At 37.5% G+C, this 18,335-nt stretch overlaps 1 protein-coding gene across 1 annotated transcript in view; it reads left to right on the top strand.

Moving 5' to 3' along the window:
• neurl1aa (neuralized E3 ubiquitin protein ligase 1Aa) overlaps positions 1 to 18,335 on the top strand; it is a 57,181-nt gene that overhangs the window by 1,637 nt on the left and 37,209 nt on the right. The window lies entirely within an intron of this gene.

The following is an 18,335-nucleotide window of genomic DNA, read 5'->3' as shown; positions in this document are numbered from 1 at the left end:
AATCTGCAGGGATATCATAGAATAACGAATTAAATGTCTTTATCCATTACCACTTAAAGTAGCTTTGGATAACAGCCTCTTCCAAATGCATAAATGTAAATGAAAACACATGATCGATTTTTTTCTACAAATGCATTTTGGAATAAAAAGTGTTTATGTTAAAATTGGTTTATGTGTGAGCTAAGCATGAGCAATTGTACATTACCTAATATAAACAATCTTACTTTTAAGTGTTGCCTGATGATGATGTTGTAGTAGTGGTAAAACAAATGTACAGTGGCCATGTTACACATAGTACGTTACTGTAATTGAGTATTACAGTCATAACAATTATGATGCATAATTACAAGCAAAACACTAGGACATGCTGTTCATTATCATTACTCAGAATGTCCTTATGCAAATGCACACCGTGTGTCTGATGCAGCAAAGGACAGTGTGATCCAAGCAATCACTAAACCAACTCAGCAGCACAACACCTATCAGATCCAGTGCAGACTGTGGGTTCTAAAGTTAAACTAGGCCCATCAGGTGAAATATTTAATTTCACTTTCTTGGACAAAACATCATTTGAAATTATTCTTTTGAATAAATTATTTTGAATCACTTGAACTTCTTCGTGGTGGTGCTGTGTAGGAGGTGTGCAACGATGGAACCAGTTTTGTAAAAAAAAAATCTATTCTTAAGCTCCTCTGATTCATGCATAACCGAGCTTCTGATTATGAACATTATGCCATTGCAGATACCACCCTGCCTCTCATTAACAAAAAGCTACATCCAAATAAAGACATGCAAAGGAGGATTTAATTGTCTGCGTCGTTGACAAGGCATTCCAGTACATTTCTCGTGGGTTCATAAGACCCAGTTACAGCAATCAAAGGGCAAAACGAACGATTTGTACATTGAACACTTTACAAAACACTTAAGCCTATTTAGCTTATGACTTCTTCATCATTGCAGGAAATCAGAGAGAAAGATGATAAAACACAATTATCTCTTTTCCAATGGTTGAATGCAGGCAGACACGCCATCTGGTCTATGCACACAGATTACACAAAAGGTGTAACAAAGCGCCTTTTATCGCCAAGAAGCCGGCCCTTTAAAAAGCACTGCAGTAAATACGTAAATTTTGACCATCCCAAAGGAAACAGGACCGCAATTTGCCTACAAATTTTGTGATTAAGTGTTTGCAAGCATGTGCTCTCGTGTTTGGAACAAGAGGCAGAAGGTACAGAGAGCCCATTATCCTGTATAAAGAGATCTCCTTGACAACAGGGCATAGCATGTAAACCGTTGCCATGGCGATTATCCCTTAGTAAGATGAAATAACAGGATTGAGAGTAAGATGTTCCTTTGTGCCTTGCTCTGGAGAGATAAAGACCGAGGTTGAAAGTAAATTGAAGATTGGTTTAAACCGTGATGTTTAATTTTGTTCCGTGTTGCCACAAAATCGTGTCTGGCTGCTTTTCTTTTGTCACTTTATTACGGTCAAATTCAACCTGAATTCGTACCAGGAAACGGAAACTTTTTCTAACCGTATGACTCACAGAGCTGAATGTGGAATTGATGTAAATTGATGAAAATGTATTTTCGCATATAAAGAAAGTCTGCAGAGTCACAACAGTGAGCCGTGAGGTGAATTATGTATTTTACAAAGGGAAGGAAGTCCAAAAGTGGTCAAGAAAATAAAGATGTGTTTGTGTGTGAGCATCTGTGTACCTACAATCTATCATTGTGTGTTGAAAGCATGCGTGCTTAAATGTGAAATTATGTAGACTAGTGAGTGTGCACTAAACAGTGCAGATCTTCACGCCATAGTTGGTCTCAGCCTTGAATGACACAATGATGGGCTAATCTGATAAGCTGACTTTGAGTGACTCCCGCAGTCTTGATAAAAAAATATTTACCACGTGTTTCTTTAAAATCACTTTTAACATTTAAAGATAGCAACTTTGGTTCATTTGGTAATCATATGTACTAATTCTTAGGTTCACTAGAGCTGATACGCAAATCCTCAAAACATGGCGTAATGGAAAACCAACACGTTACTTCGGTCAAGCTTGCAAAATTCGCTCATTGGTTGTTGTGTTTGTGCTATCATCAAATTCCAATCAGAGCTTGTTCTCTCACTCAGGACAGGCTGAAGGAGGCCATAAGGGAGACTATGTTACTAAATGCTTGTTGCACATGTTGTACAAACCCACGCTTAACGTTTGCACTGACTAACACTGTGAATTAAATGTAAACATCTTCACAGTCTGATGAAGTTCTCCCGTTGGGAAAAACTGTTTAGTTCCGGTACATTTGAAGTCGCTTTTAACATGGCAAGAGAAAAAAAAAGTGTCTGTATTCTGCAGTGAAGTGGATGAATAATGGCTCATGGCTCATTTCTGACAGCTGCCTGATTTGCCTCAGCTAAATTAAAAAGGTCAGACTTACAGAGAGTTGTTAACAGCTCAGATGCGGTTTATGTGGTTTATTAAGCATGTCCGTGTCCACAAACGCGTCCGCACAGCTTTTTGAGCAAACTCAATCGCTGATTAGATAGATGTGTTCGACACATGTGCAGTACGTCAAGTAGTGATGTTACGTCATTGAACGTATCGTTCTTTTTGAAGAAACGCATTGAGTCATATTTCATGTTCACTTAAGTCTCTTCCTCGAGTACAGAGATCGTATTGCCTTAATAGAACACGAGCCAATGAAGTTTGAGTATGAGCTTTGACAGAGCATTTGATTGGATGTACTGAAATAATAAGCCCTTAACTGAAAGAATACGCCCTTAACTGAAAGAATACGCCCTTGACTGAACGAACAAGCCGGTGATTTGAATCTGACCGAGAAAGACCTTGTACGTACACGAACGAAAGGACCAGCTGATTCTAGTTGTGAACGACATGAACGATCGGTCATCTCGTTCATAAACAAACTGAATGAGCTGCTACTTCTCACTCGTGACCGAAATGAAAGAGGAGTACAATGTAAAGATCTTTATGAAAATTAACCATCGTTTTAATATAGTAAAGGCAACTATCTTTTTAGTATAGTTTATCATGCCAATACATATGGCTGATGTGTTATCCACTATAAAATTACTAATAATTGTTATAAGTAAATTTGTATGGTTCTCCAATACTCCGACGGCTTTTTAGTGCAAACCATTAGCCCAAAGTACGCAATTACACAACTTAGCTACTTGAGCACTGGTTAAAGCCCAAATTAACTAACTGAGTTGAAATCATTTGCTGACAGCTTGGTCCCCCCAGTTAAAAAATACCACAATCGCCCCTTGTTGTACTGTCAGGGCCTTTTGAGCCTGCATATGAAAAAGCATGTTGGAACTAAAATGGCGGTAACTCATGAATCCTTCGGAATACAGACTTACAGTCGGTCTCGTTTGAAAAAAGAAAAGTAGCTGGTTATTGCAAAAAAATGTCCACGCAGTCTCAAGAATTGGGCCGCGCGAGGACGTGGTGTACCGTTGAACGCAGACCCTCCTAATGACGAAAATTATGTCATGCGGACGGCCAGACTTTACTTCGAAAGTAACTCATGGCTGATGGCATGCAAAAAAAGAAAGAAAAATAATTTTGTTTTGATGTTGAAAGTTGTTGTGGGGTTGCTGTTTGATTGCCAGTATGTTTTAAGTGGTTGCTAAGGTGTTGCTATGAGATAACTATAGTGTGTTCTGAGTGCTTGGTGGTTTCTAACTGACCTCATTTAAACAAGCTTAACCCCAAGGCTCTATGATCTTGGGATTCATAGATATTTTTAATGTTTTAAAATATTAAAAATAAAAAAACACGGAAAAAACAACTAGTATTTGCTTATTTTTTTGCGGCAAAGTTTTGTAAACTATGTACATTTACTTGTCTGCAAAAACTTAAAATAAAAAGATTAAATCCTACTAGTTTTTTTTTTTCTGTGTTCATATTTAACAAATCTAGATATAGATTTTTTATATGATTTTTTTAAATCATTTTGTTTCTAGTTACTTTATGTCTTTTTCGTTCAATTTAGACAATATTGTACAAAAAATCATGCCAATAAAGTACCTTGAAACTGAAATGGCCTGTTTATCAATTTACAAAATTAATCTCTGTAGCTGACAAGATTCATGTATATAGAGCAAAAGTATTCATTCGTTCTATCAAAAAAATTCTCTTTTTGTAGCTACATTGTCCTAGACATTGATCTAAAGAATAACAAGTCTCGTAAGTTCGCAGCTGAAAGTGAGATGTTTTCCATCCAAAGAAAGGCCTTCAGATCAATTGGCAGCTAAGGACTATTAATCAGTCGAACTGACTGTGGAGACCGAGGTCACCGGTGGGAACATTTCCTCCAAGCTCGATAGAAATTGTGCAACACACATGGCTAACCTGACTTTGCCTCTGTTCGAGCAGCCCATGGTTGCTCAACTAGACAGGAAAATATTCCAGTAATCAAAACGTCCTCATTAGGGAAATTACAGTTAGTGATTGCATTGCAGACATCAATTTTCAACAAAGCTGGGAGAACATTTTGGGGAGGTTGGGAATAAAAAAGCGGTATTGGAACGCAGTCTGTATCCGACGGCTCGATTTAACTTAATGATGTCATTTCTCACAAGCAACTTTCAGTGGGACTTGAAAATGATGTGTCGTTGTTTACCATGTGTACGTTACTCCTATGTTATTCGTTTTTACTAAAAAGTGATGCGTCCCTGTGATGCTTCTGAATCTAAATCCCTAAGCTTTATGTACTTTTTACTGTGACTGATAAGACTGGAGTAAATGCATTTTGGGGACGGATTGATTTATTACTTAGTGAAAAAATAAAACTGAAAAAAAAGCATAATACATGTTTACATGGGCAAAAGGTACATAACAGTCAAACACCTTCCATTAATCTTACTGTAAACCCCCTTTACCCTCAATATCACAGAATTAGATTATGGTCAGCGTGCATTTCACAGCTATGTAGATAAAAGATTTGAGGTCAGAATACTGTGTCAAAAACACAAACACGTGTTAAAAAGGGCCACATTTATTTCTCAGATTAGAATCTGTCATCTGATGAAGTGTTTTTCTGCGAGGTTACATAAACAGAATTGCGGCGGTCGGTTATAAATCAGGACATAAATCTTGTGATATTTGTTGTTTTCCCTTCTTTAAGACCACATGTGTGTTTGTGAATTATAAAAGGAACATAAATCATTTATTCTACCTCAGTCAATTCTAAGAATTCTTTGTTGTGCCTCAAAGTGAAATTGACTTATATGCTTAACTTTATGTAATATGAGGTTTAATTTATCTTAAAGAGCGTAAAAGGCAAACTGTCTTCAAAAAAACAGTCCGTTTATCAGATACAAATGTACACAATTATAATCGAACAGTAAATTCTGGCACTCATGAAAACAAGACAATTGTTTTATTTTTACTTTTATTGTGTCAATAGTAATAGTTTGACGTTTTATTTTAACAACATAGTGACTTAATGGAGTAATGAATAGAATGTTTGAGGGACTTCTCAAATGAGCAACTTTTAATGAATATTTGTTTTCCATGTCCGACAATTTTTCAACATAAACGGAAATACAATTTACCAGTTTTATTCTGTGCCTCACAATCATAAGGTTTATACATGTGAAGATTTATTAGGGTATGTGGGAACACATGACTAAAGCATGACATGATAATTTTCCTAAAGACTCATAACATTTTAATACAAAGACTATATTTAAAAAAGATCTTGTATGGTCTTGAAAACCAACATGGTGTGCCAGTTCACGTTCCACAAGAAAACCACTTTACTTCCATTTTGTTCTGTGCAAAATAATTTTATCAAGGATTGGATGAGTTTTCTCGCTAAGTTGTTGAATAAGTCAATTATCTTTGAACAGAATAGAATCATTCACATCATATATTATTTATGTGAGTGCTGTGATCAAATAGACTGGCGTAATGAAAGCCTGGAGAATATATAACCCGATCAAACAAAAGAATGCAATGGAGAAGAACAGAGAGGGAGGGAGACACATAAAAAGAGAGAGAGCATGCCTGCAACGACAAGGTCACGGTTCAAGTCCTAAATTGTAACAGTGGACAAAAGTATCTACCAAATCCAAAAAAGATAGAAACAAAAACCTTATGACTTAAGTTGTTCAACGTTGTTCTTTCTTTCTTCTGTGGAACACAAAGGAAGACATGTCTCAGTGGCTTTGTGTCAATACAGTGGAATTCAATGCTGGCTAAGGTTGTTTGGTTATTGAAGTTCTTCAAAATATATTCTGTTGTGCTGTGCAAGAAAGAAAGCCATAAAGGCTCAAACAACATGACGTTAAGGAAAAATTGACATTTTGGGGTGAACTAGCTACAATCAGGGGCGCAGATGGGATTTTTTTAACTAGGGGGACCAAGCTGTCAGCATATGATTTCAACTCAGCAAGTAATTATGCGTAATGTGGGCATAAACTAGTGCTCAAGGAGTTACTTTGCATAATTTGGGCGAATGGTTTGCACTAAAAAGCCCTTGGAGGAATGGACGACCACACAAATTTACTTATAATAATTATTTTCAATTTTATAGTGTCTTCACGTCAGTAAATTTACCTCAGTCAACTTATTCAGTACATTGGGTTGGATAATAATGTTATTCCAGGGCCCTTATTTAGTTGTGCAAGTCCAGAAAAAAATGCCTGACGATAAATGGTTTGATTTATCCAATCATTCCTTTTGTGTTAATTCCCTATTTTCCTCTGTCCAATCACCTAATTGCATAGTTATTCTCTCCGCATTTCGCTGTGATGGCTAAGTGCAAAAGACTAGTTATATAAATACATAACAAAACTAATCTGCCACATCTGGGAAAAGTCAACGGGCATAGGATACTCACATTGTTTGGTTTTTGAAAAAACTAGGTGAATTGTTTTTTGTGTCTCCATTGCTTTTATGTGGCACCTATGCAGTCCAGAAAAATCAACAGCTCAGTCATGGACGATTGTAAATGATCACTATGGTTACCACCACTACAGGTACAATTGAGGCAGCTAACAGCTCCTCATAGGACCCCGGGGGCTGGTCAGGAGTTGTAGCAGGCTAGCAACAGCATACAGAGAGCACAGAGAACGTAAACGTCGGTGGTGGCAGCAACCTAGTATGTGTGTTTTGATAACAGAACAGCATGTAGTTACAAGCGGGGTAAAAAGTAATGATGAACGGTAGATTTTTATTTGTGCGTCGGCCTGTCTCTGCCCCAAACTGATTTTGAAGCAGTGACGGCAAAATTAATTGTCCGCCAATACTTAGGTTAATGTACATAGCGGATTTTGATCCACCCTCAGTTTTACCAATGTTTGTCGCCTTTCGTAGGGACAGTGAGGGGGACGGATCGGTAGGCTACACTAAGAATCTGAGGGGGTCATGACTCCTCCGTCCCTTGTGCCATCTGCGCGCCTAAGTACAACAAATCCACAAACGTCTTCGTTTATAGATTTGAATTATGAATATGTCTGGCATTACAAACAGCAGCACGATTGTGAAAACCTTAAGAAGCTATTTCAAAAAAGCAGATTCAACAATAGAAGATTAATCAAACAAAGCCATATTTCATCACTGAACACCAGCATGTCGATAAAAGAGCCTTTTAAATTGTAAACAGCTGGATAGCTGAATACAACATGCTGAAAACGCAGTATGATATAAGCTACCCTACATTAGAAGCAGAAAACAGATGGACTGCACACAATTAAAAGCTATCAGTGAGCCAGGAAGGTGAAGACATCTCGATGCCCAGTTCTGCCAGACATTTGACTTTATGTTTGAAATCTATAATTAGACACACGAAGACACAACGATCACTGTTCTCTGCTGCTTTGAACCTGGTTCCAGACGGATGATATATGGGTTTATATTTGTGAACTTGGGTCTATGAGCAATAGTGGGAACTGGCTCAACAGAGGAACTTGACAGTATGATTAAAGAGCCTTTAAAACTGTACTAATCCGACCCCCTGGCTGGAATAAACTATTTCAAAAGTCTAAAACTAGCTTTGTCTTTTTGCACAAAAGGGAACTGTATTGAAGAATGTTTACCAAGAGGCCACAGGGGCCACCAATCCAAACCAAATTCAAATTTCTTCAAAAAATGTGAAACTTGATTCTGAAAATGTGTGAGCTACTGTTTGATAAAAAAAATTGTGAAATTACACAACCATTCCATTCCATTCCATTTTCTACCGCTTATCCGAACTACCTCGGGTCACGGGTAGCCTGTGCCTATCCCAGGAGTTTACACAACCATAAATATTTCAAATTTCACACATCAAATAATTTCAAATGTAAAATTATTTTTAAAGAAAACTCTTCGTAGCCTGATCACACAAAAGAAACATGTTCATGAACGAATTCTTATGTAAATCACTAGAATGTGGTGAGTAACTCGTACAGATACTCGTACAGAGTTAAATTATATTAGGCTACAGTCGTTTTGGTGCATTCAACACAGTAGAGGGCAAAGTAAATGAACATACAGAAAATGTGCATACAAGGGTTGCCAGATCTACATAACAAAACCAGCCAAACTGCCTAAACAACAAGTCACTCTCATATCTAAACATACATACATATTTTACTGTGACTGTTATGCATTACTTATGAATTCTTCTCAAATTCATTGTATATTTGTAAGGATATACACAATCTGTTTTCATAAATAACTTCATCCTACCTTAAAAAAATCTATCCACTCTTAACCAAAACGGTTAAAAGTGGCATCTCAGAAACTGAAGACCTGGCAACCCTAAAATAATATTCTTTGAAACCCCAGACCTGTCAACCCTAAAAGTGAGCTTCTGGAAAACTGCAGACATGGCAACCCTGGTGCATGCTGTACGGCATTAAATAGAGGTAGTATAGTATTAGCCTAACACAAGTACAGTAGTATGGTAGAATGCATTTCAAAACGCAGAAAACACAGTCCATGTTGAAAACAGACTGTGCTGGATGTGCATTTTCATTACTACCAGATTTGGACCTTCCCTGTTGTTGGTATTTTTCTCCCAAGTTTCTCTCTAGAGTTGAAAGGGATTGTCTGTACGTTCATCTGGGGTAATTGTTCGCGTTTTAATGCGTTTCAGGATTTTGTAAGCCCTGCATGAGGAGTGAGGCGTTCGGCCCCCTGGAGAGGCTCCCTGTTGGGGTTTCCCCCACCTCGTCACAGATGGAGTCCAAACCCAGAAACAGTCGCAGAAACAGATGATATTTTCCCTCCTTTCACTCAAAGCATCAAAAAGACTATTAAGTTAGTTGTTCATGCAGATTATATAACTACCTATTCAAATTACTTTTCACCTGGTTATCACAGGATTTTACATGTTTTTCCCCAAAGTCATGCAATTGTAACTCGAATGTTAATTTTTGAAACAATACCGCATTGCTTGTCATGTAGGCGGTTCTTGGCCACCACGGTGCTGTTTGTTGTGTCTAGGCCTTCAGCACATGATTCAGAATATAAAAGCCTTCTGCAGATCCTGTGCCTTTTTCCAATTTTATCCCTCCATATTGTGCGATATTATCCAGAACTGTATTGTTTCTCCCAGTCTCTCATTTCTCACTTTCTCCACCTCCACATCCCAGCCCTCAGGCCTAGACTGCACTGCGTGGGCCCTGGCATGTGTGCGCGGGGATCTGACAGCGTGTTTGTGACCCATAGAAGCCGCGCGGACGCTCATCTCTGGGTGCTTTAGATACACAGGCTGATAACAACGCGGGCGTTTGTGCTGCTGTGGTCATGCCTTTCAGTTACACAATCGGAGCGCTGGCCTGTGAAATGTGCATCCTGGTATTTTAATATCAAAGATCTTTCCGCCCGAGGCGATTGAAATGATGTTCGGAGAAACGTTCACCACAGATTTTTTATGCTAGAGCTTCATGAAAGAGCAGGTTGTACAATGTGTATTGAGGTTTTTTAATACCAACCAAAGGCGGTTATATCATTTTATGGGCCGATTCAGCCGCAGCCTATCACTTTAAGATCAGAAAGCATTCCGATTTTCGAGCTCCCGCGGGTCAACGCTGTATGCAAGGGGTGATTTTAGCTCTTAAACCATTTCATGCACTTTTCCTCATGTCATTCCAAACATGCATGAGTTTCTTTCTTCTGCAGAACACAAAAGAAGACATTTCGAAGAATGTTGGTAACCAAACAACACTGTCCCCCATTGACTTCCATTGTATGGACACAGAATCACTGAGACATTTCTCAAAATAACTTTTTTTTTGTTCCAGACGAAAGAGTCACATACAGGTTTTGAACAACATCGTAGCTTTTTATATTTTACATTTTATATAAAATATAAAATATATATATTTTTTCATTTTTCCATCATCATCTGTCTCCTCTCATCTCTTTCTGTAACTTTGTATCAATAGCTCACAGACATAACAAAAACACACTATAATTTACACTATTCTCTACCTCCACCCTCTGTGATAGGATAATCTGTGAGCGAGCACCAGCCCATGTGAGACGGGATTACGCTTTTATTCGGGGAGTTTTTATCCTGCTTGCCATCTGTCAGATGCACACGATAGAGATTTGAGACTTTGACTCAACAAATGATCACTCAAAAGCTTTAAAAACTACAAATAAGAGCATTGGCCCTGCCTAACACCATCACCAGAAAAGGCTGAATGCATATTTAGACTATTTGTAGAGTGAGTCACATCGCTATAATAAAATGTAAAAGTACACCTCCCCCAAAAGAGAAAAATAATGCTGTGTGCACCTGAGCTCAGCTAGAGGTCAGCGCTTCACCTTCAGGATCAGCCATGTCCATCATCACCTGCAATTAACAGCCTTACCCGTCACCTGATCCGAGATCAGGCCTGCAGGTCCGCTTTTCACCTGTCTGCTTCAGTACCATCAGCACTCCAAAGTGTCTCTCAGGTTTAACGCTGTAGGGAACGTCAGTAGATCCTGTATTCTCATTAGGAAGAGAGATTTCTCCTGGTGAACAACCTGGTGTCAACATATACATGTGCCCAAAGTTGTATGTGACCTGCACCCATAAGCATTTACGATTATATCTCAAATCTCTTCTTAAGGCAAAAGTGAACATGTGGTAATCATTTTTTTTAATGCAGATCCACATGAATTTGTTTCTTGTCTGAAAACAGTCATTGTTGACATGACTATCTTTCTTCTGTGGATCCGGTATAAGGTTTTCTTTCAGAAAGTGGAAGAGTAGCATGCGGTTCAAGTAAACTGGGACTATAAAAGAAGAAAAAATAAAAATACATAATTTAATTATAAATAATAAATAATATATGAAATATGATGATAGGCCAAAACATTCACCTATAAAGTTTTTTTTATATAAAATATAGTACTATATGGAATACACAATTTAAGATATTTTTTATCTTTTTAGACATTTTAACCAGTCCCCCAAAAACTACTTTAGCAAGCTAACCATAACAGACCACTTTCAATGATGTAAAGAACTGCTTGAAACTTCCCAAAAAACTTCTTGTTTTTAACACTACACAAACGTTTGAACAAAAAACAACCAACTGAATATTTATAACCAAATCAAAATGTTAAACAAATATATTTAAGGAATAATCCATGGCTAGTGAACCTCCGCGAAGTGAAATAAAATCCTTTAATACAAGTCTAGCGTTAGATTATCCTGCCTATCACATGGTTGTTTGCCAAATTAATCTTGTTTAAATTTACATTAACGCATTTGGCATACACTTTCATCCAAAGCGATTACATTGCATTATACTATGTATTTGTTTCTAAGTACCGCATGTGCAATCCCTGGGATCGTACTCATGAATTTGGCGTTGCTATCCCCATGCTCTGACCAATGAGCTACTGGAAAGTTGTTCTTTATGTTTACAGTCAAATTTTTGATCAGACAGGAAAATTAAAGACAAAGAACACCTTCGAGCCAATCAGATTCAAGTTTTCCAACAGACCATGGTACGTTTAAAATTGAATTATGAATATACTTGCTAGAAGTGGTTATTTCTTGCAAAGTGGTCTACAACTTTCCTCAAACAAAATTACATACAATCACTTAAAGGCCCAGCGTGTACTTGTTTGTAGGATCAATTGACAGAAATGCAATGTAATATTCATACATTCAGAAGTGTATAAAAATCTTACATAATGAAGCGTTATGTTTTTATTATCTTATATGAATTATTTCTATCTACATTTACCGTGGGTCCCCAATCATGGAATTCATCATGTTTTTTCTACAGTAGCCCTAAATGGACAAACTGCTCTACAGAGCAGGTTTCATAAATACTGTACGTTATCTCCTTCGCCAAAGAAGCGAAAATGCGCCGACCTCTTAGTTCTGTGTTGGCTGCCTTAGTGCTTTCAAAGGGAGGGGGAGGACTGGAGTGAGCCATTGGTTGCAATTCGCAACCTCACTGCAAAATGCCACAAATTATAATATAATCAAATACATTCAGAAATATTAAAAAATTTACGTGACAACATTAATAATTGCCCTCAATGTCATCCCGTCCTCAGAAAACCTACTCGACTTGTTTTTAAGAATCTCAGAACATTGACGTTTTGGTTTAAACCCTCTTTTGTTTGCTTTCACAAGAGCAATAACATTTTCCTTAAAGAGCGTTCAGTGCCAGGCATTTCGAGCTAGAACTGTGACAAACTCAATCAGTTATGAGATATAAAAGCAGTATTTGGCATAAGCGTAATACGACTGTCAAGGCTTAAGCAGATGTAACAGTTTTTGTTTGCACGCGGCCTTGAGGGAATATGGGGTTTATGATCAAATCTGTTATGGGGTGTAAATTTAAATTCTTGCAGCCAGAGCTCAATGACTGATGAAATCCCGAGACCACAAATGATATTAAAGTTCATACTAGTGGCTTCACTTCATTGGACACTCACTGACACTCACATTGGTCAGCACTGACTCATAGTCATATATACAGATGTTTAAATCTGTGTCCTAAAGGAAAAATTCAACCAAAGTTATACATTCGGTCATCATTTACTCACACTCATGTTGTTTCAAATGTGTATGTTGTTTTTTCCTGGAACACAAAATGAGAATTTTGAAGAATCTTCACACATGTTTTTTTTTTATTTCACTAAATCCAAAAAAACACATTAACAGTGAATTATGACCTAAACATCAGTCTGCTCACACAAAGCTAACTTGAGACTTCAGAAAATGTGTAATGTAAATCGAGCCTATGGTTCTGCAACTAAACCTTTAAAAAATTCTTCATTTATTCACCCTAAATTTGTTCCAAATCTGTATACGTGTAGTTGTTCTGATAAACACAAAAGAATATATTTCAAAGCATGGGTCTGCAACCGTGGTCCGCGCCCCCCTGCAAGGGGTCCACTAATTATAGTTTACTCATAGGCAACTTTGTGTTAAAAATGTAAAGCATGGGTACAGAAATATTACAACCAATGTTCTCTTTAAGCTACACACGGATGTGGCTGCGAAGACTCATTTAAACTCCTGCGCATTGCAATTTAAACCTGCGATCAGACAAAAACATTCATTTTCCATTCACCTTTGACTACCATTTTAATTTTCCCACTATGGAAGTCAACTCAACGATGACTCAGATCTGTTTGGTAACAAGCATTCTTCCAATATCTTACTCTGTGTTCATCAGAACAAAGACATTTATACAGATTTTGAACAAGTTAGGACAGATTTTTAATTTTTGTGTGAACTGTCCCTTAAGTATTATTTTCATTTTGGACGCACTATTTCTTCTAAGGGAGATATAAATGGAACGCAAACCTCTTAGAAAGTCCTTTTCATGATTTAAGGCTAAAATACACTACAAGACTTTTGCTCAGAATTTGCCCAGATATTCAGTCTGGACTTGTTACAGAAAGTATATACGAGACTGCAGATTTGATCAGTTAATGTGTTTCCATCTGGAACTTTCAAAAAGTCTGCAAGTAAATGATGTCTAGTTAAAAAAAATCTGTTCAGATTTTAAAAGTCTTGTAGTGTATTCCAGCCATTAGTCACCGAGACACAAAGGTAGCGATATGCATATGTGATAGGCACAGTGTTTGCCGTTACCGTCCATGGTTACAAATGTTTTGTTGATTTACACTTAATGTTTAACTTTCTATTTAAAAGTGAAACATTTACAACTACAATATGCTTGAGTTACGCAGTAAGCTACCTTTCAGGACTGATCTCTGGTTGAACCTCGAGCTTTGTGTTCTAGCCAAACACACTTGACCAAAAACACATGCAAAAACAGATGGGGGACTGCTATATCAACAACAACTTGCCACTACAAGGGTCAAAACTTTGCATTGCACTTATGGAAGTGACCCTTGGTGCCAAAATCCCAACGTTCTCTCGACACGAGTGCAGCAATGGTTATCTGGTCCAGTGCTGTAAGATGATTTCAAAAACCGCAAACTTCAGCACTGCCCCTGACTGAAAATCTAATTGGACTCAGCAAAACTTATGGAAACATAGAAACAGCTGGAGTGTATTAACAGTAATATAATGACTAATAAACAGTCTGTTATGATCGAAACGGCAATTTCCACGATACACATGGCTTATTGAAGTAATACCACATGATGGTTGCGAGACACGAGCAGCGAATACAATTTGAGGAAATCCTCAAAATGTGGAATTTTCAGCTGCGTGTCAGGAGAAGAGAAGGGTCTTCTATATAAATGTTTCAACTTAAGGAGAAATTCAATAACTTCAGTTAAACACCATTCACAGGAGAACCTGATGTTGTTTCCTTTGGCAAGTGAAAATGTTCTTTTTTTGGAAACCGCTACATTGTCACTTAGTTCTGTTCTAGAAAGAAAGTGTTACTGTCTGTCTGCTTGCTGTCTTCCAAGGTGGCATCCTAAAAGATGACAAAAGACAAAAGATGACAAAGGATTTGACGTTAGCATGTTGCTAACCTAGACATTGTGTATCTATCCACCTATAGATCTATCTATCGATCTATCATCCTTGTATCTAACCATCTATCTATGAATCTATCCCTTTATCTATCCAACTATCTATGCATCCATCTATACATCCTTCTATGCATCTTTCTATCTATCCATTCATCTATCCTTCCATCCATACATCCATACATCTGTCTATGCAATCATCTATCTATGCATCTATCTACTCTACAGTATGCATCCATCCATCTATCTATGCATCCATCCATCCATCTCTTTATATGCATCCACCCATCCATCAATCCATCTATTAATCATTCCATCTAACCATCTATCTATGCATCTGTCAGTTCATCTATGCATTCATCTATGCATCTATCCATCAATCCATCCATCTTTGCATCTTTCTATCATCAATGCATCCATCCATCTATGCATCTATCTATGCATCCATCCCTCCATCCACTTCACACTTAATCTGTCAAATGAAATCCTTCTTCTCCAGAATACCTTTCCTCAGAAAAGCAGCTATATTGCCCCTTGTAGATACGTGTGTGTGTGTGTGTCTGTGTGTGCATGTGCGTGTGCGTTTGTATATTATTAAACATGAATGACAGATCCTATTACCACCTGACACTCATATCCTCTCTCCGGTTCATTGCAGGCCTTCACTTCACTCATCTTTCATCCAGGATAAAACCTGAGATAGGAGGACATAGTTAATACATTTATAAACTAACTTTCTTCAAAAAAAAGAGTTCGGACACTGTAAGAAAACTGTCAAAATATAGAGTTTTTCTGAATTGCTTTGGCACATTTTTCCAAACAGTCTTAACATTCTCTAATCTGTGAGAGCAAATGTCGCAACTATTTGTTGGAACTTTATTGCATGTCCGCAAAATGTAGTAACACACCCAAAACATTTGATTCATGCTTCAAAACCTAGTTATCTTGTCAGTAATTTGGCCAGTGCCACCAAAATAGAAAGTGTTTTTGTCATCGTGTGAGCCACACTGGTCAAAATGTTCAGTTGTTTTTCACCATGACAGTCAACCATTGAAATTAAGGTTTTATAAATAAAATCTGATATTTATTACTGTAATAAGAGTCAACAGTACACAGACAAAAAGTATATGAACATTTGTTTTTATACGGTACATTTATTTTTTAATTACATGTGAAGTGAAATCTTGCTTGTCCAATTACTGTATATTTCTTACTGTAAATTAAAATGTTGGGTTATTTCAACGCAACATTGGGTCAAAAATGCACAATCCCAACAGTTGGGTTATACTGTAAATTATCCTAAACTGGGTTGTTATAACTCATTGTTGGGTCAAGTATATACATATTCTGGGTTACATTAACTAATCAGTTGGGTTTATCCATTTTTACTCAAAATAACACAATACTAACATAATAATAACTACGTAATTGAAAATAACCCAACATTTTTTAAGATAACACAGTATGCTTTCTGAGCTTGGTACTATAGGATTACCATGGTATCTTGTAGTAAAATTGAAACATAAGGGTTTATAAAAATGACAATCATTTCGTTAGTACAGTAGTATCATGCTTTTTTGGATGATGTTTATCTGATAGAATAACTACATTTTATAAGGCGACAACAAGCTGTCTCTCTCTCTCTCTCTCTCTCTCTCGCCCCCCTCATATCATAATGAAAGCATCTAATGTTTCTCTGTAATATTTTGCACATGGCATGCTGCTGTACAATAGATCTGTATTTGAATTGTCTTATTGTTTAGAGACTTTACGAGTGTGTGTGTGCACGACTTCTTTCTGCAGCTGCCTCCTTATTTAGTTACAGCAGTGGCTCAGAAAATCAAAATCAACACTCTTTCATTTAAAGTTGGAGAATCAGTACACCACAATGGTGGATTTATTACACTTACAAAACTTACCATAGTACTCTGTTTTGAACACTGTAAAAATGTTCGGGGAATACAGATATACTATGCTACGATATAAACACTAGTACCATAACGGCAGTGTTTGCGTAACATTTGTGAGTTTTCAATCTACATGCATTGGGCTAATTTCACATGTCTGAAAGATTAATTGTTATCAAAGAGGATTCTATCCTTCATGCATTTTTAAAAACACTTTAGAGGAACTCCACAAACACCACGCTAATGCGTGTATATAAATGTTCTCATTGTATGCTGATGAATCTGCATGTGCTTGCAATAATTCTGCATCTATCTTTGTGTCTAAGCGGACACGTGTGATTTGAACCGTGGTCCGTGATCGCTGGTTGTCGTGGAAACCTCCAGTACTCTGCAGCTGCTGTTCGACAGCAAATGATGGCAGTAAAAACATGAGTACACACAATCTCGATCTGTTTCCGTGTCACACACACACGCACACGCACGCACACGCACACACACACACACACACACAGAAACACACCTTGGGGGACAGTGAGTGTTTATTCAATACACACCAGCTTGCACAGCACCATGACACTAGAAGCAACGTCTGTCCTTGATCAATATAATCAAGGTAAATTTGGCTCTGGCCTGCAGTTTTCTCTCTTACACCAGATAACAAGGAGATGCTTAGCTCGAGGCGATGTAAGCAAAAGCATATTTCAAGAGTGCTCTATGAGAATACAACAGATACTGTAACTCACATAATGTAGCAATTTGCAGTCTATAAATCCCATTTAAAAGACCCAAGAACAAAGCATATGGCATCTAAATTCTATACTCCAAAAAGATGCACTGGAAATATTGATGACTCATCTTGCACTCAGGGTAGTAGCATATCCAATGCAATGGTCTTAAATACAACATGCTTTGGTGTCATATAACAGGTGACATTTCAAAACAATCAATTAACTAAATGCTATGACAAAGATTCTGTGTGTAGGTCTAATTTTAAAAAGGTTTTTTGAAGTATTTTGACACAGGATGAGCAATAGAATGCATTGCTTTATTAACAGAACCACTCAAAAGCATTTCCATCTCTTTGAGGGGATTTACGTAACAGCTTCTGGAATGAAAACAAAGGAGAAGCATTTTGGTGGCAACTTAATGCATCACTGACAGATGTGCATCCTCAGCTTCTCTTTGACTGCACATTTTAGGTTGTATCTGCAAAAGTGCGCTCTCACATTTAGATCTGATTCCTAAAGGTCAGCGCATTAGGCCTTGGCTCTTTCCCAGCACTTGGATGCAGTCGGGATGAACCGCAGTGAAAATCAGGTCCAAAAATGCTGCCGTGGCATCCGTTGTCTTTTGGTTTTGATGAGGAAAGGATTTCACTTAGGAAATGTACAATTACAACATGCTTTTAGTCATCACAGGTTTTATGATATTTACATCTGTTACAGAGATATTAGGCAATCTGCGTACCCAGAACTATATGGTGACAGCGATA

This window comes from Triplophysa dalaica, chromosome 2 (assembly GCF_015846415.1).
Source record: "Triplophysa dalaica isolate WHDGS20190420 chromosome 2, ASM1584641v1, whole genome shotgun sequence".
Lineage (NCBI taxonomy): Eukaryota > Metazoa > Chordata > Actinopteri > Cypriniformes > Nemacheilidae > Triplophysa > Triplophysa dalaica.
This window is presented reverse-complemented; position numbering and strand designations above follow the sequence as displayed.